Source organism: Pipistrellus kuhlii, unplaced genomic scaffold (assembly GCF_014108245.1).
Source record: "Pipistrellus kuhlii isolate mPipKuh1 unplaced genomic scaffold, mPipKuh1.p scaffold_m20_p_13, whole genome shotgun sequence".
NCBI lineage: Eukaryota > Metazoa > Chordata > Mammalia > Chiroptera > Vespertilionidae > Pipistrellus > Pipistrellus kuhlii.
The window spans coordinates 6,299,129-6,320,446 of NW_023425438.1; the positions used below are offsets into that span (position 1 = coordinate 6,299,129).

Below are 21,318 nucleotides of genomic sequence, written 5' to 3' on the forward strand. Positions count from 1 at the left end.
CTCCAAGAGCAGTGGTGGGCAAACCGCGGCTCGCGAGCCACACGCGGCTCTTTGGCCCCTTGAGTGTGGCTCTTCCACAAAATACCACGGCCTGGGCGAGTCTAGGTTGAAGAAGTGGCGTTAGAAGAAGTTTAAGTTTAAAAAATGTGGCTCTCCAAAGAAATGTCCATCGTTGTACTGTTGATATTTGGCTCTGTGGGCTAATGAGTTTGCCGACCATTGGCCTGGAGCATTGGTATGTGGGGGGATTATACACTTAGTTCTGAGATGCCAGGACAAAAACGTGAGTCCCCCTCTGTCTTGGCCCTGGCCACTATCGGAAAAATAATACAGATGGGTGGCTTTTAAACAGCAGAATTTTACCTCCCACGTTTCGGGGGTCTGGCAATCGGAAATCAGGGTGCCAGTATGGTGGGGTTCCAACGAGGGCCCTCTCCCAGCCCGCAGACAGCTGACTTGTAGTTCTGCCCTCAGGTGGCAGAAAGAGGGCCAGAAAGCTCTCCGAGGTCTCTCTGGGAAGGGCACTGACCCCATTCATAAGGACTCCACCCTCAGGACCTAATCACATCCCCAAGGCCCCACCTCCTGACGGCATCCCACGAGGAGTTAGGATTTGAACCTCTGAAAAGGGAGAGGGGGGTGCGAAGACATTCAGTCCACAACAACCTCCCCACTGAATAGTGCATCCTTGGGTTCCCGCGGAGCCCTGGCCGAGCTGGTCTTGCCTGGTGACGTTTCTGTGTTGTCCCCAGAGCTTTTACCCACGACCCAGCACAGTGGTCGGCAAACTCATTCATCCACAGAGCCAAAGATCAACAGTACAACCATTGCAATTTCTTTGGAGAGCCACATTGTTTAAGCTTAGACCATATATCAGTAGGTACATTGTTATTCACTTAATTAGGGTATGTGGTATGTTGTGGAAGAGCCACACTCAAGGGGCCAAAGAGCCGCATGTGGCTCGCGAGCCACGGTTTGCCGACCACTGACCTAGCATGTCATTGGCTTTGCCCGAACCTCCCACGGATCATGCTGGATGCAGACCCGAGCCCTCCTTGTGCTGGGCATGTGTGGGGCTCACTTAGCAGAAAATTCAGGCCCTGGGTCCCGATGAAGGCAGGTGGCCAGGCGGAGGCAGGCGGAGGGAGAGGAGTCCAGCACCCATGGCAGCCACAGCTCCGGAGAAGCCATTCAGCCAGGGCCAGGGCAGTGGAGAGGGCCCCTGAGTGTGTCCCTGGCCCTCTGGAGCACAGGGCCTCCCCACCCTAATATTCAGGGACAGCTGTGCCAGACAGTCAGACACGACATCGTCCCTGTGTCTCCTGGAACATCCCCTGAGTCATCGGCCCCCTGCCCCGCCCCAGGGCCTGTCCGAGGAGGCGTGTTGTGTTACCCTCTCTCCTCTGGCTTTTCTTAGTAACAGTACTGGCCGGGCGGCCGCACTGAGGCTCCTGGAGACATTCTGTCCTGGGCGGCCACAGGCTCAGCCTGAGTCAACGTGTGCACCCCACCCAGCGAGCCTGCTTCTCTCCCCGCTGGGGCCCCGAGGTCAGAGGCACATGGGGGCCAGGAAGACCGGGCTGTGGGTATCAGCCGGGGCCTGTCCCCTGCTCAGGGGCAGCTCTGAGGGAAATGCTTGTTTAAACTCGTCTGCTCTCACCCAACTCTCCCTCCCCCAGCCCGTCTCCCATTCTTGGGTCAGAGGGAATGACCTGGAGGTGTGGGAGGCTGGATCCCAGGTGCTACCCATGCCTGGCTGCACCTCCATTGGGGCTGCACCCCATTGGCTCAGAGACATCAGGAAGCAGAGAGGGTTTGCCCAGCCTAGGCCAGTTGGGACCAGCCGGAAGCACCAGATCCTCTGGTTTCTCAGGAAAAGATGTCATAGCTCCTGCTGATGGGCTGGTGAGACACTCACTATGGAGAGCGTGGTGCCCTGCCTTGTGATGGCAATCTAGGGTGAGGTCACAGGTCAGAGCAGTGCTTCTCCTCAAGGTAGGTCAAGGTCAGGGCAAGTGAGGGCGTGGGAAAGCAGGTCCAAGGTCAGAGGTTAGGTTGGGCAAGAATTCTCGGGAGCTGGAATAGCGGGGTGTGCCGAGCCTGTGACGGTCCTGGTGCCCACGGCTCTGCTCGCACTCCCGGGGGCCATTCAGGCCCGAAAAATAGCCAGAGGTGGAGCTCAAGCCACAGGTCCCCTCCCATCTCCACCCAACACTCCAGAAGTTTTCTGGTCTGAGCAGTGAGGGATGGAGGGGTCGGGACAGGGTGTGTGCCGAAGAGGTCAGCCAGGCCCTGGGCTGTTGACGTCCCAAGTGGCCTGAGCTCTGAGTCTCAGCCCCAAAGTCAGGGTTCCGGAGCGGCAGGAGCCTCCAGATCCCCCCCACCCCCAGGCCTGGGAGAGAAAGAGTCTCCCCTGCCTGGCTTTTGAGAGAGGAAGATGGAGGCGGAGTGCCCAGGGAAGGCTGCCCTGCCCTGGTGCCGGCATCCAGGAAAGCGTGGGAACACATGTGAATCCCATCTCCCCTGCCCGGCCCGTCTCCCATCGGCCCAGCCCCAGGAGCAGCCCTGACCCAGAGCCCGTGGGCTTGTTATCAGAGACCCCGGTGCTGAGCTTGGCAGCACCTGGTCGCCCAGAACTGTCCCCAGTTCCTCCTGAGGGGCTGTGCCCAGCTTCGTCTCCATGCCTTCCGGGCAGCCCTACTGGGGGTCTAGGCTCGGGGCCCAGGGGCTGGGCCACCCCAGAGGGGCCCCAGTTCCCATCCAGCATGAGGCGTCTGGACCCTGGGCCGCGTGGCGATGGGAGGATGGTTTCTCTTTTGGTAACTAAGGCGCTTGTTGCAGGCCTGCTACTAAGTGGTCCCTCTGGGACACGGTGTCACCGGGGGAAGCATTGACGGTGATGAAAGAGGCCGACTTCCTGGGAGGCAGCGTCCCTCCCAGGCAGCAGCAGGAGCCTGGAGGTGGACCCCGAGAGCTCTTCTCTCTGGTTTTGACACTGAACTTGCCCTGAGGCCTTGGGCCCTGAGCACCCGGTGTCCATCTGCGAAACGGAAAGGCCAAGTCACTTGGGGTCACTTGAGTTCATCATCGACCTAGAAGAGCAGGAGCGGGCCTGAGAGCAGACAGGGGAGCATAGAAATAAGCACGAACGCTACTCCCCCCACCACCCCCCACCACCCTGAAGCTAGAGGACCCCTTTCTCAGTGCCCGTCTCCTTCCCCTCCTCGCCCACGCCGCCTGCGCTCTGCTCTTCGGCCGGCGGCTGGCACGAGGTCCCCATCCTGACTTGGGCTTCCTGCCCTCGCCCAGGGCCATGCCTCCCTGAGGGTGAAGCAGGGAGGTCCTATGGGACGGTTAGAGGAGGGTCCTGCCCGCCTGTGGGAGCCGGATCCAGCCTGACCTGACCTGACCTGACCTCCTTCCTCTGTCAGACCCTGGAGTCCAGTCCTTGGCCACGTGGGGGAAGAAGCCCCGAGGGCTCCCACCAGGCCCTCCTTGGTCCCTGGCCCCCGAGGGACTGCTGTCTGGGAGGGACACATGGAGGAAGCCCGACTCTTCACCTTCTTTCCGTGTTGTCGAGATGAGAATCTTGGTCGTGTCCTCAGAAAATGTAAATCCTTACTGATTAAATCGCCGTTCATAGTTTTATTAATGATAACGATAACAGATAGTAAATGGACGTAGGTCCTAGCGTCTGGGCCTGGAAGAAAGAGGAACGAGAATAAAAGCAGAAGCCGTAGCCAGAGCCCTTCTTGATGTCTTCAGGACTGGGCAATCTTCCTGACGGATAGACAGGTTAGGGTCTATCTGTGAGCGTGTGTGTGAATGCGTGTGCGTGTGTGTGTGTGTGTGTGAGGAGGGAAAGAGAGAGAATGATTGATTGATTTCAGGACATTCTATTCATGCTCAGGAGGTGGCATAAGTAGAGGCCATGCTTCAGCTGTAAAACTGGGCCTCGCACATGACAGGTGCTCAGGAAGGCTGGCAGGCTCTGCTGTGAGCAGCAGGGGTCTCTATGAGCTTGTTTATTTAGGGCCCCCTTGTACCTCAGACCCCAAAGGAGTGGTTAGGGCAGCGCCACCCTGCAGTCAGGGGCTGGGGCGTTGGAGCGGGCCATCTGGGTGCCCGGAGCACACAGGGAGGCAGGGATGGGCAGGGGGCTGAAGGGGGGACCCTTTGCCAGCGACACTGAGCCAGGTGAGTGGAATAAACACACGATTGGGGAACTCAGGGGCCGGCCGAAAAGGAGATAGGAGACTATTAGTGACTCACTTCAGTTTTTTTTTTAGTCTTGGACCAAATGGGATGCTTATTTTTAATGGAGCATCTGAAACCAGATCATACCCAATTATACACGGACGTGGTGCCCGTTCTATAAAGGGCACTGAACGTGTTTCTTGTGGGAGCAAGGCTCTGCGGGAACTGCCGTGCCTCAGGGTATCTGCCGGTCAGTGTAGATCCTCACACAGGCCTCTCTTCCTGGGGGCCCTGGAATGGCCAGGATGGGGAGGGAGGGGCCGTGCGGTGTTCACAGGGGGCAGTGCTGTCTGTCCCTGTGGCTGGCATGATGAGGGGGAAAGGAAATGCCCAGAAGTGATTTGGAAGATGTTACCCCGCGCAGAAGGGATTGGAGCTGTGTCTGCAAACACGAGGATGGTCGCGTCTGCTGGTGCAGCCCTAGTGTTCTGTTTTGTTTTCTCCTGGACGCACCTCCAGCGTACTGTCCGGGCGGGCACTCCCTCCCATCACCCCGGGAGCTCTCTCGCCCAGCACCCCGATCACAGTCGGACAGTTCAGTTTGGGGCGCAGTCTTCTGAGCCTTGCTGGCGATCTCCTGGGGGTCCGGGGGTGAAGGGGACCCCGCCTTTTCCTCTTTGCCTTGTCTTCAGTGCCCGACTATCAGAGGAGCTCAAAAATGTCGGTTGTTTTGTGTTGATGTAAAGTTAAGAGCTATCATTCGCAGAATACACACCTCATGTGCACGCGGGTAAATCCTCCCTTTGATTGAGATGCACTCGCGGGAGAAAGTGATAGGAAGCAGATAACCGGGGGTGGATGGTCCCTGAGTGCCTGGGCCCCGGAGGGCGCGAGTTGGGCGCGAGTTACCGGCCCAGCGCTGACACACCAGCCTGTCGGGGGAGGGGGAGGCGCCGACAACTATATCCGATGATCGGTTCTCGCACAGAGCACTCTGTGCAAACCCCGCCTCATCGTAATTAAAAATTCTAAATCACACCATTTTTTTTCTTCCTGGAAACACCTTTTATGCTCTGTTTTATTTCTCACCGTTAATAATAACGATAATGATAACAATAACAATGAAACTACTGTGTGATTAAGGTGCAGATAAGCAGTTGGGGGGGGGGGGCGGGGAATATGGGTGATTAGTGAGCCTTGGGCTAACAACAGGAATGGAGTCATTTCAAGGAGCTTCCTGTGAGGGCTGGTTCCAGAAGATTCTTCGACGGGGCGCCCACCTGTTCCACGATGTCCATCAGTCACTGGCTCGTTTGACAAGGAGGTGTCAGGTGTCTCGTGTGGCAGGCCGTGTGCTGGGTGCTGGGCGGCGGCAGCAGGGACAGCCCCCCTCTAGGCCTGGGAACTTGCCTTCTAGGGAATGGGAAGACGGCGGGAAATCTAGCACGTTACTTAGATGGTAAGACGTGCTAGCAAGTTCCACGTTCAAAGTGGTGGACTCAGCAGTTCCGGCCAGTCTTCCTGCTCCCTGGAGCCTTGAAGGACGAGATCGTGAGGGACTACCCGACCGGGGGGTGGGGAAGGCCAGAGGCGGGGGGGGGGGGGGGGGGGGGGGAATGGAGGGCCTGAGCCCAGCCCTCGGACTCTGCCAGCTGAGAGCTGAGCAAGCCTGTGGCCAGCCTGTGGGGCCGGAGGTCCAGCCTGGGGTCCGGAGCCTCCCGGGGGGCCAGCGGGAACCCTCCCACTCGCCCTGGGCTGAGCTCTGCTGGGCCGCACCCCAGCCCCGCAGCCTCCGGCATCTCACGCTCCGTTTGGTGCCCCAGACTGCGGTGCCCCTGGTGCCCGGCAGAAGCAAACACTCCGTCTTGAGAGGAAGATCACCTCCCCTAGGCCTCCATTTTCTTGAAGTGATGTGCACACAGTAAAAAAGTAAAATAAAAAAAGTGAACATACCAGGAGAGGACAGGAGCAAGCATCGGTAGAAATAACAAACGATGGACACGGGGCCCCGCGGGGCCCCCGGAATAGCGGCATTATCAGACACACGCTTCAGCTCTACTTACCGTGACCAGGGCATTAAAAGACAAAACTGGGCTTTTCCGCCGAGAGCTGTGAGCTGCACTTTTGAAAAGAACCGACGGTCGGTTATACCCCACGTGAAGAAGGCGATCATGGGTTTAACAGATGCAACCAAAGAGAGGATGGGGAGCTAACAGACTGGGCAGAAAACATACCCAACAGGAAGTACAGAGAGACGGGGGGGGGGGGGGGGGGGGAAGAATAGCAAAACCAGAAGGTAAGCGACATTGGGGTTACACCCCGAAAGGCAGGTTCCCCTGCCCACAGCCCCATGGGCTCCCCCATGGACCCTCCACCCCGGGCAGCCCAGGGAGAAGCCACCCTTCCTGGCCCAGCTCCTCTGCTGTGGAGCCCGACACCAAGTTCAAATCCGGCCCGGGTGCCTCTTAGTGCTCAGCTCCGTGCATGGAGGTTCGGGTGTGGTTAACGCCTCGTGGCTCCCTCTGGACCTTAAGGAGCCTTCCTTTTTTTAAAATATATTTTATTGATTTTTCACAGAGAGGAAGAGAAAACGAGAGAGGGATAGAGAGTCAGAAACATCGATGAGAGAGAAACATCCATCAGCTGCCTCTTGCACACCCCCTCCTGGGGATGTGCCAGCATCTAAGATATATGCCCTTGACCGGAATCGAACCTGGGACCCAGGACCCTTCAGTCCGCAGACGGATGCTCCATCCACTGAGCCAAACCAGCTTCATAGCAAGGAGCCTTTCCTACGTTGGGAGAAAGGAGCAACACTGAAAGGAGGAGGAAGCGTGTGGCAGGGAACGTCGGGGTGAGGGACTGGCCACCTACCTACCTGACTGTCCTCGCACACTCCCTGTTCGCCGAATAAAGGAAACAGAGGTGCCTTCGGGCCATTCCCACATCAAGATTTTATTTAAAAGAAGTAAAGTGTCCGCAAGGACACTCTCTGGAGCCGTGAGAGGAATAACGGCTCTCCTTTCGGAGGCCGCCAGGCCCCGGGCCCGGGGTCTGGCCTCCGTCATCCACGCCCGCCCCAGGACGTTACATAGATCAGGTGACAGGTGTGGAGATGTCTGGGGACCCTCTGAGAACACAGAGCGTGAGCAGTGGTTCCGGGTGCGTGCCGGGTCTGGTGGCTCCGGCACTGTTCCCCGGGGGCGTTTCCGAGGAGCCGCACGCAGACCTGGGTGGGCAGCCGGCGGCCACGGGGAGCTCCCTGGGGCACCAGCTACAGCCTGCAGCTGTTCTGAACCCCAAAGCTGTCCTGCAGCTGTTCTGAACCCCAAAGCAAAGCGGAGGTGGCAGCAGCCAGAGGGGAACCCCACGTGTGGCTCCTGTTGCCCATTTCCGAGCTTTCTCTCTGGATGAGAGCTGTGACCACTACAGCGTGTTTGTCCAGCCCCGTGTGCACCGCACGCTGGTGACACAGGAATGTCCCGGTGGAAATGCGAGCACACTCACGTGCTGACGGTGAACGAAGCCTTCCGCTGGTCTGAGAGGTCCCCATGTTTTCCTCTTTCTGCCTTCTGTCTCCTCTCCTCAGCTCCCTTGGACTGCCCATCACATTAGCCTTCAGGAGGAAACTGGGATAGACGGCCTGGCAAGGCCAAGCAGCTGAATTTCCCGGCTGCACCTGCAACCGACCCCTCCCCCCCACACCCCCAGGAGTCGGTGGCCTCCCCCCTCCCCACACCTGCTCCCGTCTTTGGGGGGAAAGGAGTTCCTTGTGGGCCTTGGGGCACTGGAAGCTCGCATGCACAGCCATTCATGGCGTTTCCCTCTGTCCACCTGGCGCCGAGGGCTCTGCCGCAACTCTGAGCTCGGGGCTCTGTGACGAGGGGAAAAAGGGGGGACATGTGTTCCATGCAGGATTATTATTGCTGCAGAGACGTCGGTGTTCTTCACAGGAACGCTGTGCTAACAGGGGAAGGCTGTTTCCTGGCAAACACCGCCTTCAAGCACTGTGGCTCTTTTTCAGGTTATAGCAAAGGGCACTAGGCAAACACTCAGAAAACCAGCAGTGTCCTCCCCTGGGGAGGGCGGGGGGATGGCGAGGGCAGGGGTGGGGGGAGAGGGGTCGGGCCCATGATGCCCTGCCAGCAGCAGCCAGGCAGAACCAGCCCTGGCTGCAGGGCTCTCCGCACCAGCCCTTCGGCGGGATGGTATCGGCAGCGGCAGAGGTTACTGCGGTTTCTGCGATGCATCGCTTCTTCGGAGAGCGTGAGGGTGTTTTGGATCTGTTTTTTCGGGATCTGGAAGCCGCCCGTGGAACATTTTTGGTGTTGTGGGTAATGCATAAAGCAGCCGCCCGGGAAGCTGAGGGGGAGAGGCAGCCAGAGCGCAGGGCGCAGGGGAGCCTTGCCCGCAGCCGCTGGGGCAGTGAGGGCGCAGGGAGGGAGCAGCACTGCAGGGGGGGGGGGGAGCAGGTGTGGCTGGGAGGTGACACCGTCTGTCCTGTTCGCTGGGGGGGAGGAGGGGGGGGAGTGGGGGCAGGATAGGCCCTGCCTCTCCTGGGAGCGGACGGTATTTATTTGGAAGAAAGAGCCAGAAGGAAGTTCCATCGTCATGGAAGGAATTCTCAAGCCCTGCTTCGCATTTTATTGTTTTGACTTTTTTTTTTTTTGGTCCTGCCTGGACTCGCCCTACCCAGAGCACAGAGTAAACAGGGGAAGTTATGGTCGATGGTGTGATGGTTCACTTTCTGTGTCAGCCTGGCTGGGCCACGGGGTGCCAGGCGTGTGGGCAGGCCTCCGTCCGGGGGTGCCTGGGGGAGTGTGTGTGGGTGCGATTGACCTGATTCGGGGGAGTGAACGTGGAAGATGGCCCTCCCCAGGGCGGGTGGGCATCCCCTAATCAGTCGAAGACCTGGATAGAACAGAATGGCTGACCCTCCCCGAGTCAAAGGGCAGCCCTCCTGCCGTTTGTGGGGGGTGTTCCTGCCTTTGAAACGGCGGCTCTTCTGGGGCCTCGAGCCTCCCGGCGCTCAGACTAGAGCACATGTGTCAAACACAAGGCCCGCGGGCCAAATCCGTCCCGCCAGGCCTTGCAATGTGGCCCGCACTGCGCTGTCATCACTGCACTCCGCTGCGTTCCATCACAATGACAGTTTATGACTGTTCAGTAAACCATTCGGCCTGCGATTTAGGCTGGATTTTAGATTTTGGCCCCTTCTCTGATTGAGTTCGACACCCCTAGACTAGAGCATGTGCGGGGGCAGCTCCGGTTTCCAGGCTGCCCCCTGCAGGCCGGTCCCGGGACTTCGCCGCCGCCATGATCCTGGGGGCCAGTTCCTTGTCACGAATCCTTCGTAGTACAGCTATGCGTTCTATCCGTCCTGTTTCTCCGGAGAGCCCTGAGTGATGGAGAGGACATTCGTCAGGCAAGGACGGCCATGCTGAAATCTGACCCGCATTCCTAGCCTGACCAGATCAGCCGTGTCCTCTGTGAGGAACTACAAAGGCCCGTGAGTCCCCAGCGTGTTCAGAATGAGGCCAGCGGCTCAGCAAGCTCTCTGGCCACTCCTCCGTGCTGAGAAAATCAGGGGCTGTGAGCCGTGTGGATGGAGACGGGAGAGGGTGGCATGAGGGGCGGGGAAACGGGCACAGCCCTGGCCTCTCACCTGGGACCTCCTGGCGCCTCCACCCGGAGCACACCTTGGGAGAGCCAGGGACCCTGGCAGAGTTGGCTCGATCTGCAGGCCCCGCTCCACGGCCCCCCTTCCAGCCTGGCCGCCCAGGCCTCCCATGGCAGGCCAGCCCCGGGCCCTGCTGAGCTCCTGGGCTTCACGACTGCGTGACGGCCAGGTCTCCGTCCTCTGTAAACCCCGAACCCCGCACAGCCAGATGCCTGCTGGACATCTCCGTGCGGATGTCCTGCCCGCACCCCACCCGCAGTGGGTGCCCACCGGGACCCCAGTCTCCCCGCCGGAGCCCGGAGCGGCTCCCTCTGCTCCCCGCTCTGTCCCCCACGCGGCCCCACCAGCTCGGTTACAGTCACGTGGAGGCCCAAGACCCCTCTGAGAGCGCCCGGTGATTTGACCCAGTGTTCCACCGGCCCAGGCCAGGACTGAGCTAGCCTACGCGCTCAGCTCACCTGGGGACGCGCCCACGTGGAACGTGTTAGGCTCAGAGCCTCACGTGTCCTGGGCACCATCACAGACCTGTTGTTTTAACCCTTCCAATCCCATTTCCTCTCGCTTGCTGCAGGGGGTGAACAGGAGGGCCGTCCCTGGGTCTGTGGACCAAGGGCCAGGGTCTCTGGCTGGCACCTGCCATCTGAAACCGAGAGACGGCCTTCTCCTGGCTGGGGAGCCACCGTTCTGTTCTTGTCTCGCTGCCTGTGTGTTTCCTGTCCTCCCGGAGTGCGCTGCACCACCTCTTGGCTTGCCCACCGGGATCTTCAATTCAATACAGGCATTGCCTCTTCCAGGAAGCCCTCCCTGGCCTCTCCCCATGCCCACGTCTGGGCTGCATCTTCCTTTTCTGGGCTGTGATGGGTGTCAGGGCTGAGCTTGAGCTTGGGTCTGCTTTCTCCTCTAGCCTGTACGTGACTCCAGGGCAGGAACACAGTTGGCATAAAAAGTGTTTGTTGAATGAATGAATGAATGAATGAATGAAGGTACACATGAAATGGTCCCTTCCTATGGCTTCTCTTGGGGTTTCCCCAGAGACCTGATGCAGAGGCTGCCTCGGGCACGGCGTCTGCCTGGCATTGCCGGGCCCCCTCCCAGGAGTGATTGCTGCCACTGGGTGAGCCGGCTCTGTCCCGGCACCGGTGATGGCCCTGACCCAGATGTCCGCTCGCTCCCTGCTGCAGCCGGTCTCTGGAAGATGACCAGGCCGGTTTCATAGCCGAAGCAGCAGCATGCCGAGAGGTGAAATGACGTGTGCAAGGTCACAAGGCAGGTTAGAGGTCAGGGTGCTCGAACCCAGACCTTCCGCCTGCCGGGCCCGAGCTCCGATGGTTAGGAGGGGAGAGAGGGAGGCACTCAGGACACCACGCTGTCAGCCCTTTGGCGGGTGCGGGGCCACCAGGCCGGCTGGGTGTCCGGCAGCTCCCGGGCACCTTTCACCCGAGCGGAGGTCTCCCTCCTCTGAGCCACCCAGCGGCGTGCGCTCAGCCGCGCTCCCCTTCCCGGGGTGCTGAGGAGCACGCCAGGGAGACTTCCCGTGTCTGCATGTTTAAGCGCTTTTATTAAGTGGAACGAGCTATTTCTGAACACGGGAGTGGCCGACAGCCTCGGAGGAAATTAAAATGAACCCTGACAATGGAAAATTGCACGGGGGCACGGCGGATTCTCCGGAGATAAATACAACAAGCCTGTCGACAGCGTCTGGGAGGGACTGGCGATCACGGAGATTAGGTTGTGAGAGGGGAAAGCAGCGCATCGGAAAAGGAGCGCCCAGGCTAGCGGGAGGGCGGCAGAACGCTCAATCTGCCCGTGTGTCCCTCCATGAACCCCGCCCGGCCTGGGACAGGGGGCGCCCAGGAACCACAGGCAGGCCCGGCTCGCCCAGCTCAGCCGGCATTTCTTTTCTTTTTAAAAAAAAAATATTTTTTTTTAATTGATTTTTTAGAGAGAGGAAGGGAGAGGGATAGAGAATGAGAATCATCGATCGGCTGCCTCCTGCACGGCGCCCCCTACTGGGGATGTGCCCGCAACCAAGGTATATGCCCTTGACCGGAATCGAACCTGGGACCCTTGAGTCCACAGACCGACGCCCTATCCACTGAGCCAAACTGGTCAGGGCTCAGCCAGCATTTCTGAGCACCCCCTGCGTGCCTGCTGTGTGGGTGCAATGGACTGTGTTGGGCCGCCCCACCCCTACCCTTCACATGTTGACTCTCTGACCTGAGACCCACTTGCTTCAGGCAGTCTGGAAGTCCCGGCAGTAAAACTGGCTCAGCTCCCGGGCTGTGCCGCCGTCTAAGGCACCGCCTCCCGAGGACATGTTTCTCTGTCCTGCCCGACCTCGGGGCGGCCCTGCCATAGCCCTCTCTCTTGTTAGGCCTCTAGTGAGGCCGCCGGGCCGGCTGCGGCAGCACCTCCTTGTTGGGCGTGAGCGGAGCACAGTCCGAACACCACGCTGCTCCTTCGCAGTCTCCGTCTGGGAGGGAATGAATCTCTGTGGAGGAGGAGGAGGAGGGGGAGGAGGAGGAAGAGGAGGAGGAGGGAGAGGAGGAGGGGAAGAAGGAGGAGAAGGAGGAGGAGAAGGAGGAGGGGGGGAGGGGGAGGGGGAGGAAGAGGAGGAGGAGGGAGAGGAGGAGGGGGAGGAGGAGGAGGAGAAGAAGGAGAAGGAGGAGGAGGGGGAGGGGGAAGAGGAGGGGGAGGGGGAGGGAGAGGAGGAGGAGGAAGAGGAGGAGGAGGAGGAGGAGGAGGGGGAGGAGGGGGAGGAAGAGGAGGAGGAGGAGGAAGAGGAGGAGGAGGGGGAGGAGGAGGAGGAGGAGGAGGGGGAGGAGGAGGAGGAGGAGGAGGAGGAGGAGGAGGAAGGGGGAGAAAGTGCAGTCAGTGGGGACTGTGTCTCAGGGTCCTCTCTGGCTCTGGGTGGGTCCTGCACCCAGAGGGCTCGGTTTGTCCTAGGATGCCCTGGGGGCGGGGGGAGGCCTGGGGCAGCCTTGGGGGGCAGAGGGGCCAGGCCGGCCCTGACCACGCCCTGGAGGAACTGCTGCTTCCTGGGAGCCTCGGAAGCCCGGCTGAAGCTCCCATTGGCCTCTGAGGGCCTCGCCGGGGCCTCAGGCTCAGCCGAGCACCACGCAGGTCCCCGCCTGCTGGGCTCACGGCCTGCACAGCGGGCTCTCCTCCAGGCGCCCCGAGGAGCTCGGACCCCGGAGAGCAGAGGCGCCCGGATGGCTGCCGGCTGACGTGTGCCCGTGAGCCCGGAGCTCACCCGGGGGACAGGCGTGCCGCGGGCTCTGAGGCTGGAGGCCCGGGGGAGGTCCCGGCGTCGCTCCTGCAGGGCGGGCTTTGGGAAAAGTCCCCTCAAAGGCCGGGCAGGGCTGCTCTGGCTGGGAGCCCCCCTTCCCGCCCCCTGAGGCAGCGGGATGAAGACGGGTCCCTGCCTTGTCACAAATGCCGAGGGCAGGGGCGCGGGCGGGCGGGCGGCGGACTCTGAGCAAATCGGGAGGTGGCCGGGCACACGGCCGGGCTGTGGGGAGACGCGGGAGGGCCATGGAAGGGGGTCAGTGAGGGGCCCACCCCCGCTCCGCGAGCAGGTGCCCCTCGCCGCCCACCGCCCGGCCGTCCATTGGGCCGACGGCTCGCTCGCTCACATCACAGGCGGCCGCCGTGGGCCCGGAGCCCCGCACCTCTCCGCGGAATGAAAGGGAGCTGCTGGGAGGGGGGTGCAGGCCGGGAAAGGGCCTCCTTCTCTTCGAAGGCTTTCATCCGTGCGGGCTGCCTTTCCGAGGTGATCCCATTTCAAAGCCCCTTTGAACGCGCGGCGGGTTTTGTAGCAGATGAAACGTCCCTTGGAAACGGGACTAAGAAGTTTTCTGTTGAAAGTTGTCAGGGCCCCGTTGAAAGCTTTGCGCCAAAGGTTCTGCCGGATTTATCCTGCCTTTTGTCCACGAGGCCCGTCCTCCGGGGGAGGTTGGGGGCCCGGCCGGGGCGCGGGGCGGCGAGGGCGCAGACACCGGCCCAGACGCGGCTGCCTGGCCTGCGCCCGGGAGCCGTCCCTGCTGCCCTGGGAGCAGAAATGTCCCTGAGGCGCAGACTTGGAAGCCGGAAAACGGAAAAGCAAATATACTCGCCGAATGCCACAGGAAGCGGGTCCTATGGAAGGCAATGGCTGCCGCACAGCTGCCTCCTGCCAGAACAATCGTTGCCGGAGGAGACCAGGCCCCAAGGCCTGAGGAGGGCCAGGCGGGCCTGGCAGGAGCCCTGAGGCACGTCCCCCGGAGAGCTGGCCAGAGAAGGCAAGCAGCACAGCAGAGGGAGGCAGCCAGGAAACGGACGGGAAGGGGGTTCCAGAAGGAAAAGGGGGGAAGCCAGGAGGACGAGGCTGGGAAGTGGGCCTGGCCTGGCAGCAGGAGGTGACTGTTCTTTGAAAGGGACGGTCTCTCGCCCCAGCTGGTTGGCTCAGTTGGTTGCAGTGACAACCTGAGCGCCAGAGGTCCTGGGTTCAATTCCTGGTCAGGGCACGTGCCTAGGTTTTGAGTTTGATCTCCAGTTGGGATGCATAATAGAGGCAACTGATCGATCTGATCAATGTATCTCTCTCACATTGATGTTTCTCTCTTTCTCTCTCTCTCTCTCTCTCTCCCCCCCCCCTCTCTCCCCCCCCCCCCTTCCTCCTCCTTAACTCCTTCTCTTAAAAAATTCTTTAAGTAATAAAGGGGATGGTCTCACTGAAGTGCTGGGGTGGAGAGAGGTCAGAGGTGAAACGTGAGGAGTAGAACCCCAGGTGTCCTGAGCCCCGTGGAGGGGAATGACTGTGAAAGGAGGGGAGGCAGGTGGGAGCTGGAATGGCAGCCGAAGTGGCGAGGCAAGGACGTGTCAGTCCCACGGTGGAGAGCCATGGGGAAGGGCTGATGGAGATGGGGGAGGGGAAGTGGAAGAGAGAGGGGACCTGAAGGGTGGCCCCTGGGGACATGTTCAGGGGTGGGGAGGCCATGGCTGGGCAGTTGGACGTGACCTTGATGCGGCTCCACCTGTTTTGGGGGCTGTCAGCCACAGTGGAGGTGGCCTGGGGGCATTCTGGCCCTCCCAGAGCACCGCTGAGCGTCCTGGGACAGTACAGGCCCTTGAGCCCGCGTCTGGCGCCCTCTAGCTGCCATTGCGCTTCTCCAGCCTTCCGGAAAGTGGATGCAGCAGGTGCTGGGTGAGTGTGAGCTGTCAGGACGGCACAGGCCGGCCAGCCCCACCTCCTCGGTGCTGCCGGCTCGTCATGGCCGGAGCTTCCTGGTGCTTCTGTGACCCGGTGAGAGGACAGGCAGGAAGTGGGCAGGCGGCCTCCACTGGAGTGTTTGCAGGTGACCCTCAGGGCGGGAACCGCTGGGAGGACAGGGCCAGGCTGGAGGCTGCCCTTCTCTCTCCCACCCAGCACACGGCTGCCCCCATGTGCCCCTGGGGCCCCTCCTGGCTCAGCTCCCTTACCCATCCCCACGGCACATCCTCCGTCCCCTCCCCGCCCCCCCCCCCCCCGCCCCCCGGGCTCCCAGCAGGGACACTTGCCCTCCCGAGACATCATCATATCCTGTAATACGATCGGGATCGGAATATATATATTTAAAATGACAAGATTGAAATTAAAATAAAGAATTACTTTTCTGTGAGTTGCTCCGAAAGCAGTGATTTAGCAGCAAATTGGTAGAGAGAGGTAAGCACGGGTCCTTTAAAACCGCCCCGGCGTGCGAGCCAGAAGTGTCTCAATTTAACACATCATTGGTCAGTATTATTAGAAATTTCACCGGGCCCCGGAGCACACGATGGCGCTGATCCAGAGGGGGATCGAGGGCGCCGGCCGGGGGCCCGGGGGGCCAGAGAGGGCAGCCCAGCCTGGTTAATGAGGGCAGAGGGGACTCCCAGAGCCTCCCTCGGCCCTCAGCAGGAGTTGGCGGCGGTGATTCTCCTGTTTGCAGTTCAGTAGCCGCCATGAAACGGGAAGGGAGAGACTCGTAAATGTCACAGCTCTTCCCCGGGGCCGCAGATTTATGGCTCTGGTGTCTGTCAGGGTGTCCTCCTGGCCTTGGAAACCCGGGCGGGAACAGGAGGCCTTGGAGACAGCGTGACTAAAGAGCCGGCGCCGGTGAGCCCCGCGGGCAAGGCCTCGCGCTGCCCCCGCCCGGCCCCGCCGGCAGCTTCGCTGTGAGGTCACCTCGCGGAGGGCACACGTGGCAGAGGGCTTGACTGTCAAGACTGTGGTCCCTGCATCCCCGGGTAGGCTTGTTAAAGGGCCACATGTTGGGGTTCCCCCACTCCAGACCTTCCGATTCAGAAGCGCTGGGGGTAGATCCAGAAACCTGCATTTTTAACACCTCCCTGCCCCAGACCCTTATGTGCACTAACGCTGGGACCCCCTACCATGGAGGCGGTCCATGCTGTACCTCTGTGACCTCATTGATAAGCGGGCAGGTCCTAGAGAGCCAACAATCTAGGGATATAATCCATGAGCTGGACTCCACACAACCCAGACTCCAGCCTGGTCCGTGTGGCTCAGTGGTTGGGCGTCGATCTACGAACTCGGAGGTCACTGTTCGATTTCCGGTCAGAGCCTAGGGCAGGCTCCATCCCTAGTGTGGGGCGTGCAGGAGACAGCCAATCCATGATTCCTCTCTCATCATGGATGTTTCTGTCTCTCTCTCCCTCTCCCTTCCTCTCTGAAATCAATAAAAATACGTTTTTCTTAAGTAAATAAATTAAAAACCCAGACACCAAAGTAGCTCCTCCCAAGCCTGAATCCCCCCATTTCAATACCACTCCTTTCCTGGCGCTTCACTTTTGTCGTGCAGGGGCCCCAGCGGGACTTGGCTGGACCCTCTGAGCTCCCGTGGTGTTGACTAGCATCCCTCAGTGCTATTCTGATCTCTGGTCTGCACGGGAGGGTCTGAGAGACCCAGCAGAGGCTGTGAGTCCCCTTACAAGGCTCCGCTCAGAGCCGGCGTAGCGTCACGGCATCGAGGCTGTTTCCTACGGTCCCTCTCCCAGCCGGACATCCTCGCGGGTCCTCGGTGCGGGTGTGTCCCCTGCCGCCGGTGTAAATTCCTCAGGGGGGAGAGGCAAGCCTTGACCATCACTGCGTCTGGTGCCCAGCAGGGCTTCTGGCCCACATGGGCACGGAAGCATTGTCTGCCAATTCCACCAATTCCTCCACCGTGAGGCCTGGGGCCCTCAGCTCCCCAGAGGGGAAGGGCTGCTCCTGTGAAGGGTGGGGCTGGCTGTGACACTCCGCAGAAGGCAGTCCCCACCGGCCCTGCCAGTCCCGCACACGTGACAGCAGGGGGAGGGCTTGCCGGTTTGTCGGCAGGGAGGGGTGCCGGGTGCTGGCACCGTCATTCCCCCGGAGGAGGCCCACGTGAGCCCGCCTCTGTCAGAGGCGCGTAGGCTGAAAACACACTAACTGTGCTGTGGGGTCCTTTGGGGGTGACGTCCGCCCGAATCCATCAGCCTCACTGGATCCTGCCTCGTGTGGGGGCCCAGCACCAACCCCGTCCATTCTGAAATCGCTCCCTGAATTCCAGGCTCTGCAGGTTCACTAGCTTCTGATCTTCCTGGCGACAGCGGAAGGAGCTGAGCTCTTATTTCTGCAGAAGATACCCCTGCCCCCCAGAGGCGGGCACCAACCTCGGCCCCTGGCCGTCCACAATCACAGGCACTTGAGCAGGGGCAGAGGTTTGGGGCACCAGGCCTCCAAGCAGCCTCCAGCAGCCTCCAGGGAAGCGGTGTTGGGGTCCCAGCACACCAGGCCCCCCCACAGTCTGGAAATCTTGTCTCCCCAATGAGGGGAACGCAGTGCACCAGGCTGCCCAAACACACCTCACCGCCTCACCCCCCTGCTCGGCTGCTCACGTCGCTCACTCCTCCTGAGTGTGCTCCATGCATGGGCACCTGCCTCAGACCTTCAGTGAGGCATGTTTCTCCTGTGGCCAGCACAGTAGCCCGCAGGCCCTGCATGCATTCCGTGGGCACGGACTGGGCTGGGCACCGTGCCCGGCCCCTCCCTCCTGGAGCTGGCCCCCCAGCGCAGGGTCAGCACAGCCCGGAGAGGCAGCGTGCCAGCTGTTGCCACAGATGCTGTGCATGGGGCGCAGGAGCTGGAAGAGGCGAGACACGTGAGGGGCCCCAGGGAGCTCATCCTTCAAACCCGCTGGCCCGTATGCCAGCCACCTCTGTGCAGGGTAGGAAAGGGCGAACCCGTCAGGAAGGGCGGCCCCTCTGGGCTGCAGCAGCTTCCTGGGTGCCAGCCCAGGGGGGGGGGGGGCTCTGTGGGAGGGAGCGTGGCTTCGCGTCCCCCTCGGCGTCAGCCCCTCGCCCCTCGGCCAGGCATCTCTGTAAAATGCACCGCCTTGCGGGCACAGGCCCGAGGCAGCCTAAGGGCAGGCGGGCAGCGTGTCGCTGGCTCTCCACAAGCCGGTGGAGCATGTGTGAGGCGCCCCGGGGACTTCCAGCAGGAGGAGGTTCCCCAGCGCCCCCCACCCCACCGCAGGCGCCCGGCCCCGCGCAGCCGCCTCCCGGAGTCCCATCCATTCCGGATCGGATCGGGGTCTCTGGTGTTCCTCAGTCGCTGAAAGAAGCGGGATGCTGTCAGCCACCGCAAAAACGTGACCTTTGAAAATGTACAAGAGCTCGTGTTTAAAAGCTGCTGCGTTAATGATGCATGCCATTAGCATCTCGTTAACAGGGAGCGGAGAGAGTCCCGCGCAGGCTGGGCGATGAGCAGAGAGGGCCTCCTCTTCCCAGTGCCAGGCAGGGGGCGTTGTTCCCGTCGGCCTCTGTCTGCGAGGGCCATCGTGTCACCGGGGAGAGCACGGCCAGGGCTGTGGGGGGAGGCCAGGTGTCCAGCAGCTTCACTGATGTCCCAGATGGACAGTGGCAGTGGCAGGAGGTCAAGGACGCTCTCCCAGCCCTGCCTTCCCCCACCCTCCTCTCCCCCCTCCCATGCACCCCGGGCTGTTGTCCTGGTTGTGTCCGTGGCATTCTCACAGAATGCAGGGCAGAAGCCTGGCACACAGTGGGATTTAGAAGCCTGGCATTTGGGCTGGGGTGGCCCAGGGAGCCTTTGATGTAAGGTGACCAGACCTCCCGCTTTGGCGGGACAGTCCGATTTTTAACAATTTGTCCCGCATCCCTCCCTCCTGGAGCTGGCCCACCAGCGCAGGGACTGTCCCGCCAAAAGCGGGACGTCTGGTCACCTTACTTTGGTGACTCTCGGACCTCTGAACTCCGGGCCGGGCGGAGGCTCAGAGCCGGAGCTTCGGGCCCGCACAGTCCCCCAGAGCCTTCGGAACCGGACCACACGTCCCTCGGACCTGGGCCTTTTGCAGGAGGGGCCCCGGTCGCCCAGGCCTGGGTGCACCGCACACCCATGTCCGTGTTTTTCCTGGAGGGAGCGGAGGACAGAATGTTCGCGTCCCTCTTGGAATAAAAGAAATACAAACTCCTGGACTGCTGCAGGTTGCCCCTCGCTTAGGAGCTGCCGGTGCCGGGGAGAAGGCAAACGGCCTTGTTTATCTCTCATGGAGCAGAAAGGGGTTCTGTGTGTCTCACGGCAGAACACAGGGCTTGTACAGAAGAGCTTGCTTGTGATGTTCATGAAAGACACAGCCAAACAGCAAACAAGCTGTCACCCAGCACCCCAGAACCCTCTGCACCCCAGCTTCCTTCTGGTGTCTGAGTCCCCACTGTTTGCGTAGGTGCCGAGTGCTCCCCCTGCTGGGACGGGTGGCCCCGGGCCTCGGGCAGGGCTGGGCACAGGACAGACAGGGGCCAGTTCTGTGAAACAAACCAACCACCCATGAAGGCACCGGCGACTGAGCTGGCAGAGTGTTTTGGAAGCAACGTCAGGGCAAACACTGGGACTCCTGAAGTTGCAGAGTTCCGAATCTGGTTCCCCCTCTTTCGGGGGTACCCCAGCCGCGCCTGCTGTAAGGGCCAGGCCCAGGCCCTTGCCTTCCCTGCCAAGGGACTAGGCAGGGCCCTGACACTGATTCAGAAAGGGAGCAGTGAGACAGAGGACCCTGCCTCTGGCCTGGGAGAACCACAGAGACTCAGGGTAGCAGAGAGGCTGCAGCGCCCCCTACTGGCAGGAAGGGTTTCTGTCTTACCAGTGAAGGAGGGTGCTGGTGAGGAGGCGGGGGTGTCTGCCTTCAAACTTCACCCCAAACTGAGCGCTGGGTGGCCCTGGTGAGTCTTTGGTGATTCTCAGAGCTCTGAACTCCGGACCATGGCAGAGGCTCAGAGCCAGAGCTTTGGCCTCACACAATCCCCCAGAACCTTCAGAACCAAGCCCTGACTGGGACATCACCCAGGATCCTCCCTCAATGCCTCTGCTTACGGGGAAGCAACCTGTGAGCCTCTGAACCCACCCGCACCCCAAGAACCTGGGAGGTTCTAAATTATTTATTTAGAGAACGCTGTGGAAGCCACACTACTGTTCCTTACGTTCCCAAAGGCTGTTGGAGAATGTGGCTAAGTCCCCACAGACAGCCGTGGGGCAGGAGTCTCCGACTGGGAAGCTTGTCCTCTTTCCCTTTGTTTGCCGCTCTGTTCTCAGACGCCGAGCATCCGAAGCGCAGGCCAGAGCTAACGAACGTGCAGCCCAGCCCAAAGCAATCAGCTCCGCGCAGCGAGGGGCCCCGTGGGATGTGCCTCCGCTCCTCCCAGTGGCCCCGTGCAGGCTGGGGTCCTCCCCAGGAGGCTTCAAAGCCCCAGGAAGAGCCCTGCCCTCCCTGCCCCAGGGACCTACCGTCAGAGAGGCCAGCAGGGGGCACTGCTCCGCCGGCCGGGGCACAGGTCAGCCTCCCTCAGAATCACCAGGACCATGGGCTCACCTGAGAAAGGCCTGCAGATACCCCTGGGGGCTCCTTTAAGGCCTTTGGTGACTGCCTCCAACGGGCAGCTGTGTCTGTCCCCCACCTCCCCTCGCTCTTCACCCCCAAACTTGTTGGACTCTGGCTGAACCCCTGGGAACCACGGCCGCTCCTGAAACTACCTCTGCTGAGACCCGCACCCCCTCCCGCCCCAGTCATCTCAGTCCCGGGCTCTCCCACCTGCTTTTTGGATTTTTATTTTGTGTTTTTTGTTTGGTTGGTTGGTTGGTTGGTTATTTACTGCTTATTCTACAGGGTGGGGCAGAAGCAGGGTTACAGGAGTGAGTCTGCGAAATACAGCGCTTATTCTTGTGCTGATCTTCACTTGCTGTTTTACTGTTTTCCACGGGGACATCTGTACGCCTGCGCCTGCCCACCCTGCATTGTAGTGGCGACAAGGGTAGCGGCCACAGCAGGATCTTTGGCAGATTCGGGGGAATAAACGCCACCCGAACCCTCCCCCCCAGGGACAGCTCCCCTGCGGACGGTTTAGCTTCTCCCTCCGACACAGACTGCCCCCACGGTGGGGGGAAAGCTGTGTCCCTCTGG

The 21,318-nt window shown here is 60.9% G+C and overlaps 1 protein-coding gene across 1 annotated transcript in view; it reads left to right on the forward strand.

Moving 5' to 3' along the window:
- Positions 1–21,318, forward strand: part of KLHL29 (kelch like family member 29) — a 237,014-nt gene that overhangs the window by 163,368 nt on the left and 52,328 nt on the right. The window lies entirely within an intron of this gene.